This window comes from Eriocheir sinensis, chromosome 3, assembly GCF_024679095.1.
Source record: "Eriocheir sinensis breed Jianghai 21 chromosome 3, ASM2467909v1, whole genome shotgun sequence".
NCBI classification, from domain to species: domain Eukaryota; kingdom Metazoa; phylum Arthropoda; class Malacostraca; order Decapoda; family Varunidae; genus Eriocheir; species Eriocheir sinensis.
The window spans coordinates 21,056,243-21,073,421 of record NC_066511.1 but is presented as its reverse complement, the minus strand read 5'-3'; the positions used below and the strand labels follow the sequence as shown (position 1 = coordinate 21,073,421).

General features: G+C 47.4%; 1 protein-coding gene and 1 long non-coding RNA gene across 11 annotated transcripts in view; one reads left to right on the top strand and one right to left on the bottom strand.

Moving 5' to 3' along the window:
• The window catches only part of LOC127006282 (paired box protein Pax-5-like), a 191,659-nt gene extending 175,767 nt beyond the window's left edge, over positions 1-15,892 (bottom strand). For all 10 annotated transcript variants that reach the window (XM_050876004.1, XM_050875997.1, XM_050876071.1 and 7 more), the window contains exon 1: positions 15,766-15,892. The gene's annotated coding sequence lies outside the window, so the exon portion shown is untranslated. The remainder of the gene's footprint in view (positions 1-15,765) is intronic.
• The window catches only part of LOC127006316 (uncharacterized), a 286,097-nt gene that overhangs the window by 184,354 nt on the left and 84,564 nt on the right, over positions 1-17,179 (top strand). The gene's annotated exons all lie outside the window — the stretch shown is intronic.

Genomic DNA, 17,179 nt, shown 5'->3' with positions numbered 1-17,179 from the left:
GTGTAAGCGTGAAAAGAAAGGGTGCTACTGAAGACAGATACGAGACAAAGAAAGAAGCTGAGAACTGCGTGAGTGTAGGTGAATGAAAAAATAAGTGTCACTAGAGACAGAGAGGCTGGGAACTGCATGATTATAGGTGTGGAAAGAAAGGAGTAGTGTTAGAGATGATAAGACAGAGGAGCTGGAGCCTGCATGAGTGTAGGTGAATGAACAAAAGTGAGGCTGGGGCTGCGTGAGTGTAGATGTGGGAAGGTGTGCGCGCAGGCCTTGAATAATAATGCTTCTCGGAGACAAATGACTCCCGGAACTAGAGCGGTCCCCCCTTGCCAACCTCACCCACTCTCCCCCGCAGCTTCCCCCGCACCCATGCAAGCTGCTGCACGTGGCGGCTCCCCTGAGGCGCCATAACTAGGCCTTATCGTGGTGCGACGGGCGAGGTTCAACGAGGAGGGGGTGCTGGGAAGATGGTCAATTCAACGCCGCTTCCTGGCCTATGTTACGTACACCCTCACCCCCAGCACAACCCTGAGACATCGTTGGCCTGGATGCTGTTATGAACACTAGGAAACCGCAGCCTCCGCCCTCCTTGGAACTACTTATTGTGTGGGGGAGCGGTGTTGCGACAGCGTTTTTGCCATTCCTATGAACTATGAGTAACTGCACATTACAAAAATATAATGTCAGGGAAAAATAAGTACTAGAAATATGTTTGTTACGTAGCGTTCAAAGACAGGGTATTAGAATATCCTTATAACGTGCTAATGATATAAAGCGTTGTATGGTGAGCTGCTTTGGGGTAGTGATGCGTGGTGCAGTGATGGCTAGTAACATATTTACGTATCCATATGAAAGACTGGGCTTGTGGTGTAACACGTGAGTCGGTGTGATATGATGCTGCCGACGTTTTGGAGAAAAGTGATGACAAATGTACAAAACAAACTATTGTTGCGCGGAGCAGTTTGAAGCTGATTTGTTGCAGCGATCATGGTTTGCGGAGAAGCCTGGCATTGTTACAGAGCACAGTGACGGAGACAAAGGTACATTATGGGTTTGTACTCGTGTAATGCGGTGCGTGGAGGGGAGTGTTTTGGAGTGACTGACTGACAGGGACAAAGGTACATAAAAGGCTCGAACCAAAGCGGTGTGGTGCGGAAGGAAATGTGGGTTAGTGAGTTATAAGGAAGTGTTAAGCATCAGAATGAGTAACACAAAGCTTCGTTAGAGGTCACTACCGTAAATATGATGCAAGGAAGTGAGACATTAGAAGGAGTGACACAAAGCTTCAGTTGAGGTCCGTACCATAAATATAACGTGGTGTGAAGGGAATGTTGTGTGTTAGTGAGTTACAAGGATATATTAGACACCAGTACGAGTGACACAAGGCTTCATTAGAGGTTAAGACTAAGTGTAATGGGGTGGGGGGTGTAGGAAGGGGTTGGGAGGGAGGGAGCATATGTAGGTTGTTGTTGTTAGTGGCGTCAGGTGGTCAGCCGTTAATACGAGGAAGCATAACACGCCAGGAAATGTAGAGGCCGAAAATATCACAAGGAGTGTCTAATGATTAAGGCCGAACAAACAATTACTCCTCATTACCCGCTGACCACGGAGGACATTTCCTGTATTCCGGCAATTTTCCCGTTTCCTTAAGTAACTCTCTCTTGCATTTGTTTGTTTGTATCTTTCTTGGGAGTTTGTGTGTGTGTGTGTGTGTGTGTGTGTGTGTGTGTGTGTGTGTGTGTGTTTGCTCATCACCAAAACGCATTAAAATCCCTCACAGAAAACACACACACACACACACACACACACACACACACACACACACACACACACACACACACACACACACACAAAGAAAGAGCCGCGGCACAACAACAACAACAACAACAACAACAACAAAAACGGGATGGGGATGAAAAAAAAAAGTCGTCATCCCTACAAAAAGAAAACGGCGATGACCACACCTCCGTTTTCTATGCTCACACATCCCATTTTCTTTCTGACGGGGATAGCGTGCCGAGAGGGCGGGCAGGAGGCGGGCAGGCAGGAGAAAGGTGGTGAGTTGAGGCGTGGGGTCAGGAGGGGAGGGCGAAGGGTGGGAGGGTAGAGGGGGGAGGGGTGGTACCTCTCTCTGTCAGTTTTCCTCGAAGCGGCCACGCCCCCTCCGCCCCTCCCAGGCCATCCGGTTCCCTCTTCCCCTCCCCCCCTTCTCTCTCTCTCTCTCTCTCTCTCTCTCTCTCTCTCTCTCTCTCTCTCTCTCTCTTCAGCCACCTCTACCTTTTTCTCTTTGTGTCTCCCTTTCATCTGCACTTCCATGCTATATATATACTACTTCCTTGTTTCACGATCTCTCTCTCTCTCTCTCTCTCTCTCTCTCCTCACCCCCTCCCTAAAGTCCCTCTCCACTGCTCTCTCTGTCCCACTCTCGTCCTCCCTCCCTGCCTGCCTGCCACCGCCTAATTAACAGTAATGGAGGAAGGGGGTGCGATAAAAGTCAGCTGCTATTAATTTTGGTTGAAACTACGAGGTGCGACCAATAACGAGCTGGTTGTGTTAGGTAGCACCGACGGAGGGGGGGAGAAGTGTGTGCGAAAGAGAGAGAGAGGGGGAGAAGGAGAGGGAGAGTTTTTTTTTTATATTTGAGCGTGCATAGCTTAAAGAACTACACGACAACTCTATATATACTATTTAATTCAAACTAATTAATGGCGCTTATCTCGGTATTTATGCAGCGTCGGCCGCCTCGTTCTATTCTTCTAGCATTACTCGACTCTCTCCTCCGCGCCACACAACTCCTTATCCGACGATCCCAACCTTTTTTTTTTATTGCTCTTAGTGACACACACACACACACACACACACACACACACACACACACACACACACACACATTCCATTCCCCCCAACACACACGCACACAGGGTCCTCAGTTCCCACTCCGCACTCCCTGGTGAGGCAAACGAGAGCGAAGGAAATACGTCAGCAAAAAATAGACACATTGGCCTGCTTTTAGGGTTTTTCCTCCATCTCGCCATCCACTCTGGGCAGGAAATATAAAGAGACCGCGTTGTTCGAGTCTTACCATAACATTTCCCCTCCCAAGGGACTCACGAGCGGCTCCCAGTGTCAACATTTCCAAATCCAAGTGTTTGAGGCGCAAAGGAAGAAGGGAAAGCAAGCAAGTGAGAGGGAGGAGTGATACCTGCGGGACCTTTTTCTGTTTAGTTTTCCGAGGGCAGCTTACGACTTCGCAGCACCTGTCCAGCGCGGCAAAAGGGAGCTGAAGCAGGTGTTTCGTGGTTGGTATGCGCAGCAAGGTTGAACGACACGCCGTGAGGGAGAGTGGACTGTAGGCGGCCGTCTATGATGCGAGGCGAGCGACGAGATGTGTGTGTGTGTGTGTGTGTGTGTGTGTGTGTGTGTGTGTGTGTGTGTGTGTGTGTGTGTGTGTGTGCAGGGGAACTGTTATCCGTCAAGGTCAAATAAATGAGTAAAATGTCGCTACAGCAATTGAAAGAGATAAGGTGGAGGAAAAACATATAGAAAACAGGCTCAGAAATTCCTCTTACTGATTAAGAAAAAAAACTTTGATCAGAGAATATCTGAAACTGAGTCAATTAAAAGAAACTTGTAGCAAATAATAGCGCGATATATATATATATATATATATATATATATATATATATATATATATATATATATATATATATATATATATATATATATATATATATATATATATATATATATATATATATATATATAATCTTTCACTTATTTGGAAATCGATCTAAGGGTTGGGAAACAAGGAAAACAGTTTCCAGACTAGAGATATTGTCGAATTCATGATATAACAATTTTAGAAACCTTGGAGCGGCTTTGTAAATTATTACTTATTTTAAGATAAGATATCTCATTTAACGTTCACAGCAAGATTATCAGTTAGAATGTGTAGGTTTTTGTTACTGAAGAAAATACAGCGTACTTCGTATACATATAAAAAAAGAGGAGGAGGTTGTGGACTTGACTTAAACTTAGTTGCATAAATTCTTTTGGTGTATAGATTTAGATTATATGACTTACTCGGACACTGTATCACTCCTGCGGGAAGTGTAGAGATGATAGCGGAGGAGGAGACAGGGAATGGGAGGGGCGTGTATATGGCAGGCGAGATTGTGTCTTGATAGTCTTTAGTGGCGGTGTGTGGCGGGGAGGCGGCGGTGCGGATGTGTGGTGATGGAGGGCTGGGGTGGGAGGTGGGGAGGTGGATGGGTGGGGAAGGGGAGGGTGGTGGGGATGATGGTGGCCGCTTGTAGGTGTTGGGGAACGGTGGTGGTGGTGATGGTAATGATGATGGTAGTGATGTGTGTGTGTGTGTGTGTGTGTGTGTGTGTGTGTGTGTGTGTGTGTGTGTGTTCAAAGGTGGCAAATGCGACGGTCAGACAAGTGCAGGAAGTCAAGAATTAAATGTGTTGCAAATTCCTGAAGAAGCACACACACACACACACACACACACACACACACACACACACACACACACACACACACACACTGAGGTCATGTAGGTATACATTCGACCTATAGGACTGGCCACCACCTTTCCCAGCCTCTGCCCGTATTAGCATATGGAATTGACCATTCATTGGCATTTGCATGAGCAGTGATGCGCACGGCGGCCTCTCACCACCCACACACGCCCTCCGCTGACCACAGGAGCCTCGGGCATGCGTCAGGACCTCCTTTCATCCTTCTCTCCCTCCTGTTCCTCCTCCTCCAGGGCCTGTATCCGTCATGGTGCTTTAATTCACCCTAATCACAGTCACCTCAGTCAGTTCTAGGGCACGACTTGAGTGTGGGCTGCAGCCTCGTAATCTCTCGCCGCCTTCCTCCCTCGCAGCGCTGACTGTCGCCGCGGACAAATGTGGTGTGAAGCAAAGTGTGAGTCTTTTACTGTTGATCGTCACGGAGCCCACGCCGCGCACTTACCCCGAGATGGATGACGACGGAAAGGAGGAAGCGGAGGAGAAGGAGGAAGAGAACGGGGACGAGATGAAAGGGAGTGAGAAAGAAAGAGGAAAAGAAAAAGGAGAAGAAAAAGAAAAAGAAAAAAGTAGAGGAAGAAAGGAAAGAAGAAGAAGAAGAAATAGGAAAAGGAGAATAATGATAATAATAATAATAATAATAATAATAATAATAATAATAATAATAATAATAATAATAAGAAGAAGAAGAAGAAAAGAAAAAGAAGAAAAAGAAAATAACCTGAACAGCAAGAACAAGAACAGGAAAGTGTAATAAAAATAGGAGGAGAATAATAATAATAATAATAAGAAAATAAAAGTAAAAGAAGAAAAAGAAATAACCTGAACAGCAAGAACAATAACAGGAAGTGTGATAAGAATATACATCGATACCAACAGAGACACGACGAGCCCCAGTAGTAGAAAAATATAGACAAACAACAACAGCAAAAAAAGAAAAAAGAAAGAAAGAAAAAAAAGCAAATAAAAAAACAACCGACTAAAGAAACAAGAGACAGAGAGACAGACAGAGACAGAGAGAGCACCCTTTCAGATCACGAACAAGGAAGAAGAGAGAGAACTTAGGATCGCAGTTAAGAGTGAGCGGGTCGAGTTAGGAGGCTGAGGCGGGATGGTCACACTGCTGTAGCGGAGGATGGAGGGAGGAGGTGTTGGTGGTGCTATCAATATCAGGCCATCTGCTCCCCTACACCAACGAGCCCTGTGTGGAGATGCGGCCATTTGTGTGAGGCTAATGGGGGCAAGAGCGAGAGCGAGAGACGAGGGGGCGGTAGGGGGGGCGATAGGAATACAGATCGTGACGCTACACAATGAGGGGAACGAGCTATCTCCCTCGGCCGTCAGGGGGAACAAGGCCAACAGGAGACATCGCCGATAAAGACAGACATAAAGCTTGACGGGATTATGTACTCTCCATGTCCGTACTTTTACCCTACGCGCGGAACCCAGTCACGTTACCCTCCACCTCTTACCCCTTCCGCCTTCCCTTCCCTTCCCTTACAGGCCTTCAGAACCCACCCATTCAGCTTCCACGAAAAATAAAATCATAATAATCATCTGCATAAGACACTATATCGCCCTTAAAACCCACATTATTAGTCCTTTAACTAATTTTCAGCCTCGTAACTTTCGTGAACCCAACCCGAATCCCCTTTTAATTCAAGTACAGTAAAACTCCTATCACCAAACCCCAAATAACTGATTAATCAATTCGCGCTATCCCGCTTGAGGGTTTTAGAACAGTTCAGACAATCTATATTCACCTGTCACTCGCGTATTCCTCGGTATGATAATTCTGTTAATAATCAAGCAGTAAAAGCCGCCTTCTAAGTGGTCCACGTCGCGGCAGTTAAGTCTTGAGCTGCCTATGAATGGCTTGGCCCCGCGCACCTGCCACACGACATCCCAGCGGGCGCCCCTCCCCTACACCTGGCGGCTCCTATAGCATACATACATACATACATACATACACACACACATACATACATATTTTGGGGTCTTTTTGGGGTATTTTAATTTTTGTAACATTTATTGTGATGGAGAAAATAGTATAGACGAGGATTTGTGAATAATGAAGAAAAGGGAATGGTAGTGTGTGTGTGTGTGTGTGTGTGTGTGTGTGTGTGTGTGTGTGTGTGTGTGTGTGTGTGTGTGTGTGTGTGTGTGTGTGTGTGTGTGTGTGTGTGTGTGTGTATGGAGGCGAGGTGTGTAAATTTGTCCACCTCAATGCGGAAGTGAAATTCTGTGGCTGTGATGAGAGAGAGAGAGAGAGAGAGAGAGAGAGAGAGAGAGAGAGAGAGAGAGAGAGAGAGAGAGAGAGAGAGAGAGAGAGAATTAAAATGTTACTGAATGTTTTTATGGGGATTGGTGTTATTAATGAAAATTGATGTAAATGAGCAAGGAAAAGACAAGAAGAATAAAAGAAAGATTGGGAAGAGGAGAAGGAAAATGAAAAAGAGGAAGAAGAAAAAAGAAAAAAGATTAAGAAGAAGAAGAAGAGGAAGAAGAAGAAGAAGAAGAAGAAGAAGAAGATCAGGAGGAAGAAAAGGAGGAAGAAAAGGAAGTAGTAGTGGAAAGATATTAAAGAGAAGAAAATAACTATATGACGGAGAACAAAGGCGAGGAGGAGGAAGAGAAGAAGAAACGGAGGTGGAGGAAAAGGAGGAGGAAGAGGAAGAGAAGAAACAGAAGCGAGGAGGAGGAGGAGGAGGCGGAGAGGAGGGACAGGAGCAGGAGGGACAGAAGGAGTCGGAGGCGGTCCAGGTGTGTCAATAGTACCGTTCCCAAGGTCACCGCCTCACTTGAGTACACCCGCGCCATCAGCATGCACGGCGCCGCCACCGATGACTCAGGCGGCGCTGCTCTCCCCGCCACATCTCGCCCGCCCACGCCCGGTCGACTCATTATGAAGATTTATGCTTAATGTGATATATCTGTTACTATAAGTGGAAAAAACATCAACGGAAATGCGATGAATTAACGGTAAAGGAATATATCTTGACATGGTTTCTTCTCCTTTTGTGCCGTTGGTATGTAAGACGTCACTGAGTAGGACAGTGAGTAATCTGACGGCAGGCTCCAGATTTGACTTTGACTGGGGCCGAGACGCCACCCTGGCAGTGACCCCGACTTCCAGCTGTCAACCTCGTGCCTTTCGCCCATCTGTCACCTCGTGCTTGCGATCTTCATGGCAATGTTTACTTGGACGGGGCAGACAGACCGGAGCCGAGGAACTAATGACTGGCGAGGCGCTATCACGCATGTCATCACGGGCGGGCAGGGCGTCCCAAAGGCAACTCAATCCTATCAAGTGATCGAATCTCGCCGCTATTTCTCTGGCTGCCAGCGTCATCTGGGGCCGGGGACGTCGGGGGAATCTCTTCGGCACTCAGCCAGCGGCGGTCTCGTTGCTGATGGAGCAGATGATCGCAATACCGAACGCAAAAGCAAGGCAAAGCAGGCATTTCGAGAGGCAGACTCCCCGCCGTTCTCCTCGACGGAATGACTGGAACGAATAAATTATATTTGTGGTTGAAGACCTTACCGAGTCCCTGTGTAGTAATTCTGAGGCAAAGAAAATTAATTTTTATCAGTTCTTCATCTCCTTGGGGCTTCGTTGACAAGGAGACACGGAGGCACAGCGTTCCTCAGCAGCCTGAGCAAAATTTAAGGCTTTTATAAATGGTGAATAAGCCTGATTGCTGTATATTCACGGGAGATAACCTTAACTGACACCACATTAAAGGTGTTTTACCCAGCATGAAATGTTTTGTAAATATTCTGAAGGTTTTAATGCTGAGTGCAGAGCGTGGAGGCGGCGCGGCACCGACGACCGCTGGCCCGCAGCGGTGGAGCCTTCGGGCCGGCGGGACACACATCTCTACACACACACACACACACACACACACACACACACACACACACACACACACACACAAGCAAAAGAAAATGTCCGATCCACGACAGGACTTTTTGCGAGCTGTCAGACTGTCGGGTGGCGAGCGTCCGGCTTCACTAAGAGCGAATTGGTCTTTTGGGTTACAAGCGACGGCAATACATTAGGGAACGAAAATGTTTTCTAGCTCCCCATCAGTACATGAAGGCAAAATTCATCACAATAAATCTAAAATCATTGTTCGTCTCGCACCCGTTTCGTCATTGGCGGGTGAGGCAAAGTCTCCCCCCAAACAACCCTCGACGATGGCTGGCATTCCGATCTATAACTTCACGAGGGTGGGACGAAAAGTACCCGTCGAGGAGGAAGAGTCAGGCCGAAGGAAACAAAGGGCGCAGGTTGCTATCAAGGTCATGCTCATATCTCGGCGGGACTGACTTTGGCCTCCTGCTGTTTGCCATATGGGCCCGCGCCGTGCCGAGTGAGGAAAAGGGAATTTGCATAAATCTCACCTGAGGGTAAAAGCTCGGAAAGTTGCTGAGGGACTGATGAGGTAATTAGAATAGGGAGAGGCCAGGAAGGGGTCTTTAATAAAAGGCGTCCTTTCTTTGTGTTCGGTTTTCATTGCGGAGATAACGTGAGTGGCCTGTCAAGGGGACACGAGGCCGTCCCTGAATCCTGATTAGAGGCGCAGGGAGTGGGTAGCCTGCAGCTGGTGTTCAAGGCTCGAACAATTCCTTTTCATTTGCTTGCATGACAAAGGCTTCAATAGTTTTTCGTGGGAGCCGGCGTGAAATTTATAAATTATTTTTAAATGCTATTCTTTTCTCATTCTCCTTTTTACTGTCTTGTTGCAATTAGTATTGCATTTACAATAGCACGAAAGCTTACGGTCAAAGTCTCGTTGTATGTAAAAGCTGGTGATATGTAGACGTTTAACGATGCCTTTTTAAAGCCCTACTGGCGACCTCGCACACCCGGAGCCACGCAGAGTGTCGTGGCCAGACCCGCCAGGTACCCCCGTGGACGGCGAGGCTATAATATCTTCACTTGAGGCTCGGCCAGGTGGAGGCTGCCCCGAGGATACCTCACGATTAGTCGATTATAATACTGCCATTAATTGTCTAAATAATCACTATTGGCACTCTGCGGGCAGCGTCGTGACCGGGTTCTCTCTTTCTCTTACTGCATTTATAGCTGACTCTTGTTAAGGATTTTATATTTCTCTCCTGGAAACTCCAATTAAGCGAGAGTCAAGGGAGATTGGCGGGGTGACGGCCGGCGCGTGCAATCAGTGACGGAGATTGCAAAGAGCAGCAGCGTGATTTTGCTTCCGACTCGCTTGGCTTGTGTAGACTTTCCCAGTTGGTTATGATTTCACAGCTGTATGCTGAATGAGACTGAAGAGCACCGAGACCATAAAGCTCCGGATCAGAACGGAATAACGATGAGCCACAAGGATCAGTAAACGTGGAACACACACTGGAAGGCGGATAAGATGCGTCGTTACTTCAGTACTTCTTTGTCGTGTTGATAATTTTTGAACCTTTACTTTAGGTCTCGGCAAGCAGGTAAATCAGTGAATCTGTTTAATTTTTGCTCTTTCCAGTGATATCGCATTTAATATTTTTTTTCGAAGAGGATAGATCGCCTCCATTCCGTCCGTCTTCATACGATTTCTCCGTTCTTGCGAAAATCACGACAGCACAAGAGCTCAGTGCTGTCACGGCGAACACATTTATAACGATTGTGTTAAATGGCGCAACTTTTTCATTTTCGAGGGATTTGATATTTCCTCATTTTCAATTTTTTTTTCTGTGAACCTGAAAACTGTACGGATCTGGCCATTTATCTGCCACTTTATGCGACAACTTCCCTTCGTATCATGCCTTTTATCTGAAGTCTTCTTATTATTTTTTTTACTTTAACCTGTCAGCAACCCACACACACAAAAAAAAACTCCCCCCCCCCCCCCCCACACACACACACACCGTCCCCTCAGCGCTGCGATACATGGGCTCTTTCTCGCTCTTCCTGTAGACAATTATGAACAATTAACTAGAGCGGCTGTAGTGGCCAGAGGGTGCCCCGGGCCGTGGCAGCCACCCACGGTAATTACCTGATAATGACTCGTCTGTGTGTGTGTGTGTGTGTGTGTGTGTGTGTGTTAAGCATAGGTCCTCGCACACACGGTTACCTACTATCCCGTCCTCTTCACCGCCCAAGCTAGGAGTCTCGTAGCGCCAATCCGCCGCACATCGCCGCGTTCTCCTTTAATAAGCGGCTGGGCGAGGAACTCCATACATGCACAGATGACCACCATTACCGCGGCGACGTCAACAGCATACGTAAGGAAGGGCACTGTGAGGGGGGCGCGGGGGAGGCTGAGGGAAGGGTGTGAGCGTCGGGGAGGGGTCGTGGGGTAGGGTAGGTGGGGAGGGGGAGGGGCCAAAGCACACCGGCGGCAGGAAATCAGGGGCATTATCCGGGTAACCGCACACCACCGCATCATCTCAGACAGCAATACTACAGAAGCACCCACGGGGCGTGCCGGGCCGGGGCTGGGCGGACCTCTCTGCCTGCTCCTCCTCTCCCTCTGTCTCTCTCTCCCTCCCTCTTCACCCCTCTCTCGTCTCTCTCTCTCTTTTTAGTCTCTTTAGTCTCTCTCTCTCTCTCTCTCTCTCTCTCTCTCTCTCTCTCTCTCTCTCTCTCTCTCTCTCTCTCTCTCTCTCTCTCTCTCTCTCTCTCTCTCTCTCTCTCTCTCTCTCTCTCTCTCTCTCTCTCTCTCTCTCTCTCTCTCTCTCTCTCTCTCTCTCTCTCTCTCTCTCTCTCTCTCTCTCTCTCTCTCTCTCTCTCATTCACCCCTTCCTGCCTCTTTCTATATACTATCACACACACACACACACATACACACACACTCACACAACAAAACACACAAACACACAGTAACAAAGATGAATGTTTTATTTATTTGATTTTACTTCTGCTATATAGTTTATCCTTGGAGAGAATCATTAAGTGGAGCTGAAAACAAAGCTAACGAAGAGAGTGAGTGAGTGTGAGTGAGGAAGAACAGCACGAGACGGAAAGGAAGGGACACCTGGAACAGCGGAAAAGGGGTGTGGACAAGGGTACGCCGGGAGGAGGAGGGGGGGGGGGGTAAGGAGAAACAGCTTCCTGTGAGACCTGGGAAGCATAAACTGCAGCACCAGTGTCAGTCAGCAGAAGGAGGGAGAAGCAAAAGAGGTGGAAGAGTTAGTTACAGCAGCAGCAGCAACACCAACAGCTGCCCCGCCACCGTCAACAACAGACCCGAAATGAGCACCACTTACCTTCGTGAGCTTCATTTTTTTCACTAGATGATAATATATTCTGTATATCTTAAATAATTCTGATATATAAAGTACTCCAATTAGTGTGTTGTAGCAAGCGTCGAGATCCACATATGGGAGTGAAGAGAATTTTTTGGGGGGAAGGAAAGATGGAGCGATGATGCGCGTGGTGAGGTGAGGCGAGGGGATGGGACTGGGATGCTGAGGGTAAGGTAGGTTATAGGTGAGGGTATTGCAGGCAAGGGGAAGGAGGGGACGAGGCCGCGTGAGGGGCGTCGAGGGGGAAGCTTCCCTGAGGCACAACCGGTTGGAGGGGCCCGGCGGGGGTAATTACTCTTAGCATCCGGTCACCTCCTCGCTGCCCATTCACGTCCCCCCATCTTCCTTCTTACCCCCCCTTCTCTCTCTCTCTCTCTCTCTCTCTCTCTCTCTCTCTCTCTCTCTCTCTCTCTCTCTCTCTCTCTCTCTCTCTCTCTCTCTCTCTCTCTCTCTCTCTCTCTCTCTCTCTCTCTCTCTTTTTCCTTCTCCTGCGGCAGACTTTCCTCACCAGCATTAAATTTTTATCTCAACGTAAAAATATTTGGACAGAATACATTAGGCAAACAGATGGGCAGATGACATTATTATGTAATTCATGTCACTTTCCCGAATATTTGCAAGCAGATTGGACTTCTAGCAAAAAAAAATATATAACCATTAAAATAAATAGCAAGGTGAAGGCGAAAAGATTGAATAGGGAAAGGAGATGAATACACGACAATGAAATAAGAAAAAAAAAAATTGTACCTCGGGAGGACCAAGAGTTTTTTTTTTTTTTTAGTGATTTGCATTTCAAGAGTTTTTAAGTGACCGTAAGAGGATTCATTCACAAAACGAGCGGTACCAGTGCTGCGAGTCGTCCTCCCACCGACGCAACGGAAGTCCTGTGTTGTGGAGGAAGCGCAGTGAGGGGAGGAGGGAAGAGGAAGGCAATTTACTTGGTGTTGGAATTATTAGGTGGTGGGTGCGTGGGGTGCCCGACTCTTGCGGCGCCGAGTTCCTTCCGCCCAGTATTGATCCGAGAGGTGGTGGACTCTTGCCGCCTCCTTCCTTCCTTCCTCCCACACTCTCTGTCTGTCTGTCTGTATGTATGTTTGTCTCTTTCATTCCTTCTCTCTCCCTCACAATTTAATATTTACAGTACAAGTGATTTTTTGAGGAATTTTGCAGATTCAAGGTGATATTGTGGGTTTCTCTCTATCTCTCAAATAAACAAACAAACAAATACACACACACACACACACACACACACACACATATACACTCACAACGAGACTTGGAGATTTAATTGATCATATTCACCTTATTCAGAATCAAACTATGCTAAGTATTTAAAACATTTGCCACATATACAAATTTTCGTGGTGGTGTGTTGAATGCGAATATTTTATTTTACTGAATCACGATAACAAAGTATTACCGTAATAAACCATAATATATAGCCATTTGCGTTGACAACAAAATATCGGGAGTAAACAAAGAGAATAATCCCATTAGGGTGAGTCAGATCCGCTACGCCCCTCCCTTGGCTTCTCTACCTGGCTTCCCTTTGACTCGTGGGCGCTGGGTAATTGAGTGGGACAGAGGAGCGGGCAGGTGGTAGTGTCCCGGCCCAGCCCCGCGGCCCCACGTCACGGTGATCAGCTACCTGCCTGCCTGCCTACCGCTCTCCCCACCCCTCTTTCCCTGCCTCATAAGCCTCTAATTCCTCGGCCACGAGACACGCACATATCAAACAGAGCCATTCACTGAAGGGTGAGGTGCGTCATGGGATGCTTACGTGTTTGCAGGCGTTTCCTTCTCCGTTTTTAGTGGCGAGGTGTACGCGGAACACTGTCGGGAGGGTAAGTCTTCACTCCGCGGCGCAACAGATGGGTAGCGACACACAGCCACAGCTGACCAAGAGAGGGCACGTGCTCCCGGGTAATTCTAGAGTCATCATAGCTGAATACGTTTAGCGAGGTCTGAGCAGACACACACATCCACTCGAAGCGATGAGGAGGGTGCCCCTTTAATAGGATGCTGGTCTGTCCCGTTCTCTCATAAGTGCTGCTTCCTTTTCTTAGGGCAGGAAGTCGCGGGCCGTCCCTCCACACCCATTACAAGTACGGTGCTGTTATTACGGCCTCCGTCACTCTGCCAGCATCCGGTAGCGGAGAACTATGAATACTTCAACTATCTTTCTTGCTCTTACTTTTAGAAATGCTCAGAAAACACAGGATTTTTTTTCTGAACAGAAAATGAGAATCCATTTATTTAACAATACTCCATTTTAAAATATGCCGATTGTACTGAATTTTAATTTCAAGGAAATGAACATACTGCGTAAGAATATTCATTGAGATATTAGTTTTATTTTATGAAAGTGATGAATTTAAAATATATTGCACGTGCGAACTGGTAGCCGAAGATTCCATAAATCGGAAATTAGGCAGGAAGACAGAATACAGTGATACAGAACCATAGCCTGAAGAACCTGTGCCTGTTTTTCCTTTTCTTTGGCGAAAGGCAACAAAATATGGCGATTTTGAAAGGAGGGTTTCGTGCACCGAACAGGACATGAACACTCCGTGGAGTTTATTCCCTCTTATCCTCTTTCCCCCGCCCACCCCGGGGCGACCGTCGCCAAGGGTGGGAAGTAACCGTCGGTGACCAGGTGGGTCCACTTGACCACACTTTGTACTTGTCATTACCTCTCCCTGCCCCCTGCGACCCTCGCCTGGCCTCACCGTGCCTTATCGTGTCGGCCTCAGCCACAAGTCGGCCTGCCCGTGTTTTGTCGCCCCAACACTTGTGTTCTGCGATCATTCCAGTCTACTGATTGTTCACTTTGATATCGACATTAATCGTCTCGTTAAAGTTAATTTATATAAATTCTATATTTCAATAAATGAAAATATTTATTACACTAAACACACACACACACACACACACACACACACACACACACACACACACACACACACTTTACTCACATATAAATTGGATCACGGTCACAAGAACATAGTGGCTGAAGACTGTGCTCTGGGCAGCCGCAGGGGAACAAGACGTATGACAAGTTACAGCACGTCGAGGAATATAATAAATCTAAAACTGATTTTGTCAATATTAATTACTTCCATTCAATTTAAAAATGATTTTGTCAATATTAATGCGTGATAATATTGTAGTTGATCTATAAAGTGAACTCTTAAAAACCTGTTAAAACGTAGTTATGTCATCTCTTTTTGGTAATCGCCTAAGTGAACTGGCCTGAAACTGTTCACTCCACCGCCTTCATTTTATATGCGGCTCACTTTGTTTATCAGACCAACTTCATTGAAATCACTGAGGATCACTACTTGACGTTTCGTTAAAATCACTTGTTATTCGACAAGAATACGATTTGACTTCATCGATGTCCATACATACACGCGAGCTCACATTTACACAGCCACACTAATACACATAAATTTTTTCGACGTTTTCCTATTATTATCTAATATATTTATAAGCGCTGGCTGTTACTCTGACTTCAGGCGTTAACTGGTGCTGGAGGAGAAATCGAACAAGAATTGTTGTACTTGCTAGCACGGCGAATCCCTCGAAGACTGTAGAGTAATTCCAAGTAAAATTTCTTCTTTTTTGCAAAACAAGTCACTTTCAACAAGATTAGCTTCCAGGCACAAGAAACCATTCACTGTGTGTCAACCTGATCACCGAGTGTTACTTGGCGTCTTCATCACCGAGTGTTTGCTGAGTAGTGTTCCGCAGCCGGATTAGCTCTCGTTGACTACTCAACCCTCACACAGGACAAGTTTCACAGAGAGCAACAATTGAGACCAAAGCTTCTGCATCACACGCGTATCTGGAGAAATTTCTGTTAAGACGTATCTCCAGACCTCAAGCGAAAGCTTCTCTCTTTAAGACGATTCCAGCTCCTCCCGAGAAACAAAGTTGATCTTCAGTATCAGGATCTTACCAAGGGATATCTAGCGAACACTGAGCCACTGGGACACGGCCGGATAACGTCTGATGGTGGCTGCAAGAGCAAGTGTAACGCGCGACTGGCCGAGCGAGCGGCTGCCACTCAACTGTGCGAAGAGAGCGGGCCCCCACAACCGCCCAGGAGTACACCGCTGGGCCCGCCCCCTGAGCCTGGCCTGCACCGCCCTCTCTTCAGCGGCCCGCCCCGACCTGCTCCCGCACCACCCGCCCCTCACGCCCGTCACGCTGCCTGGACACCACAGCACAGCAGGCACCTACACCCTCTGCTTCTCTGAAAACTACCGTGCTTTTGGATGTCTTAGAACAACTTAGAGCACCTACTCGCAGGCCGCAGCCCTAAACAGGGTATATTGCGTATTATATACAGACTTTACCTCTAAAGCCCAGGCTTGGCAGCAGGAAGCCCCACGGCGGTGTATGTATCTCTGCTAGCTTGAGGGTGCACACAGAGCTGGGGCGGGGGGATACTGTTGCCGTAGTCCCGCCTCCCCCCCCAGCGGCCGGCCACTCCCCCCTCCCGTCGTCACGCCCGAGGATTGGCGGTGTGACGTCAGCCGCCTCCCGCCCCCTGCGCCGCCGCTCGCCCCCCACCGCCAGCAGACAGTAGCACGCGACGTGGACTACGCGACTGACACACCGCTCCTGTCAGTCCGTCTGTCAGTCGCTGCTGTTCCAGCCTCAACACTACTCCGCCTCACGCAGCGAACACGCCTACCACCCACTCTAGCGCCGGCCCGCACACCCACACTTTCCTAGCCCGCGTTGAGAGACAAGGATGCCAACCAAACACATCTTCACGTATTCGCCATAGACAGAGATAATAAGGCTTGTCTGATCGAAGTGTAATGTTCATCTGTCTCGATCGTCGCGTTCTCAACATCCTCGTCACGTCGTGTTTCTCTGGTGTGCCCAAGAAAAAAAAATAATTAGCGTGAGATTATTTTCGTCCAAAAAAAAAAATGCTAAATTGTCAGTTAGGGTTCCTGATCGAGTCTAAAACATTATACGACGAGTTTTTTCATCTTCAGAAGGAGAAGAGAACACAAGGGAAAGAATAGGTGGAATTGTTTCATTCGAGAGGGATTAGTCACTTTGCGCTTATTTTACATGGAGGAATATGAGAAGCTAGAATCATGTTCCATGCAGTTTACTCTCTGAATCTTAGCACATTGAGTCTTGTCCACATTTACTGGCCTCGCAGTCCTCGTCCACGGGGAAGATATATGCTGCTGGAGTTGCCTTACTTTTCTGAGTGTCGAAGGTCCAGCGTACCCATCTAGACAAACTCAGCCTTTCAAACACGTCCTTACCTACACTCCAACATTACGATGTATATAAACTCCTCTATTGGGAAACTTTTCTATGAAGCCGTCGGGTTCAAGTAACTG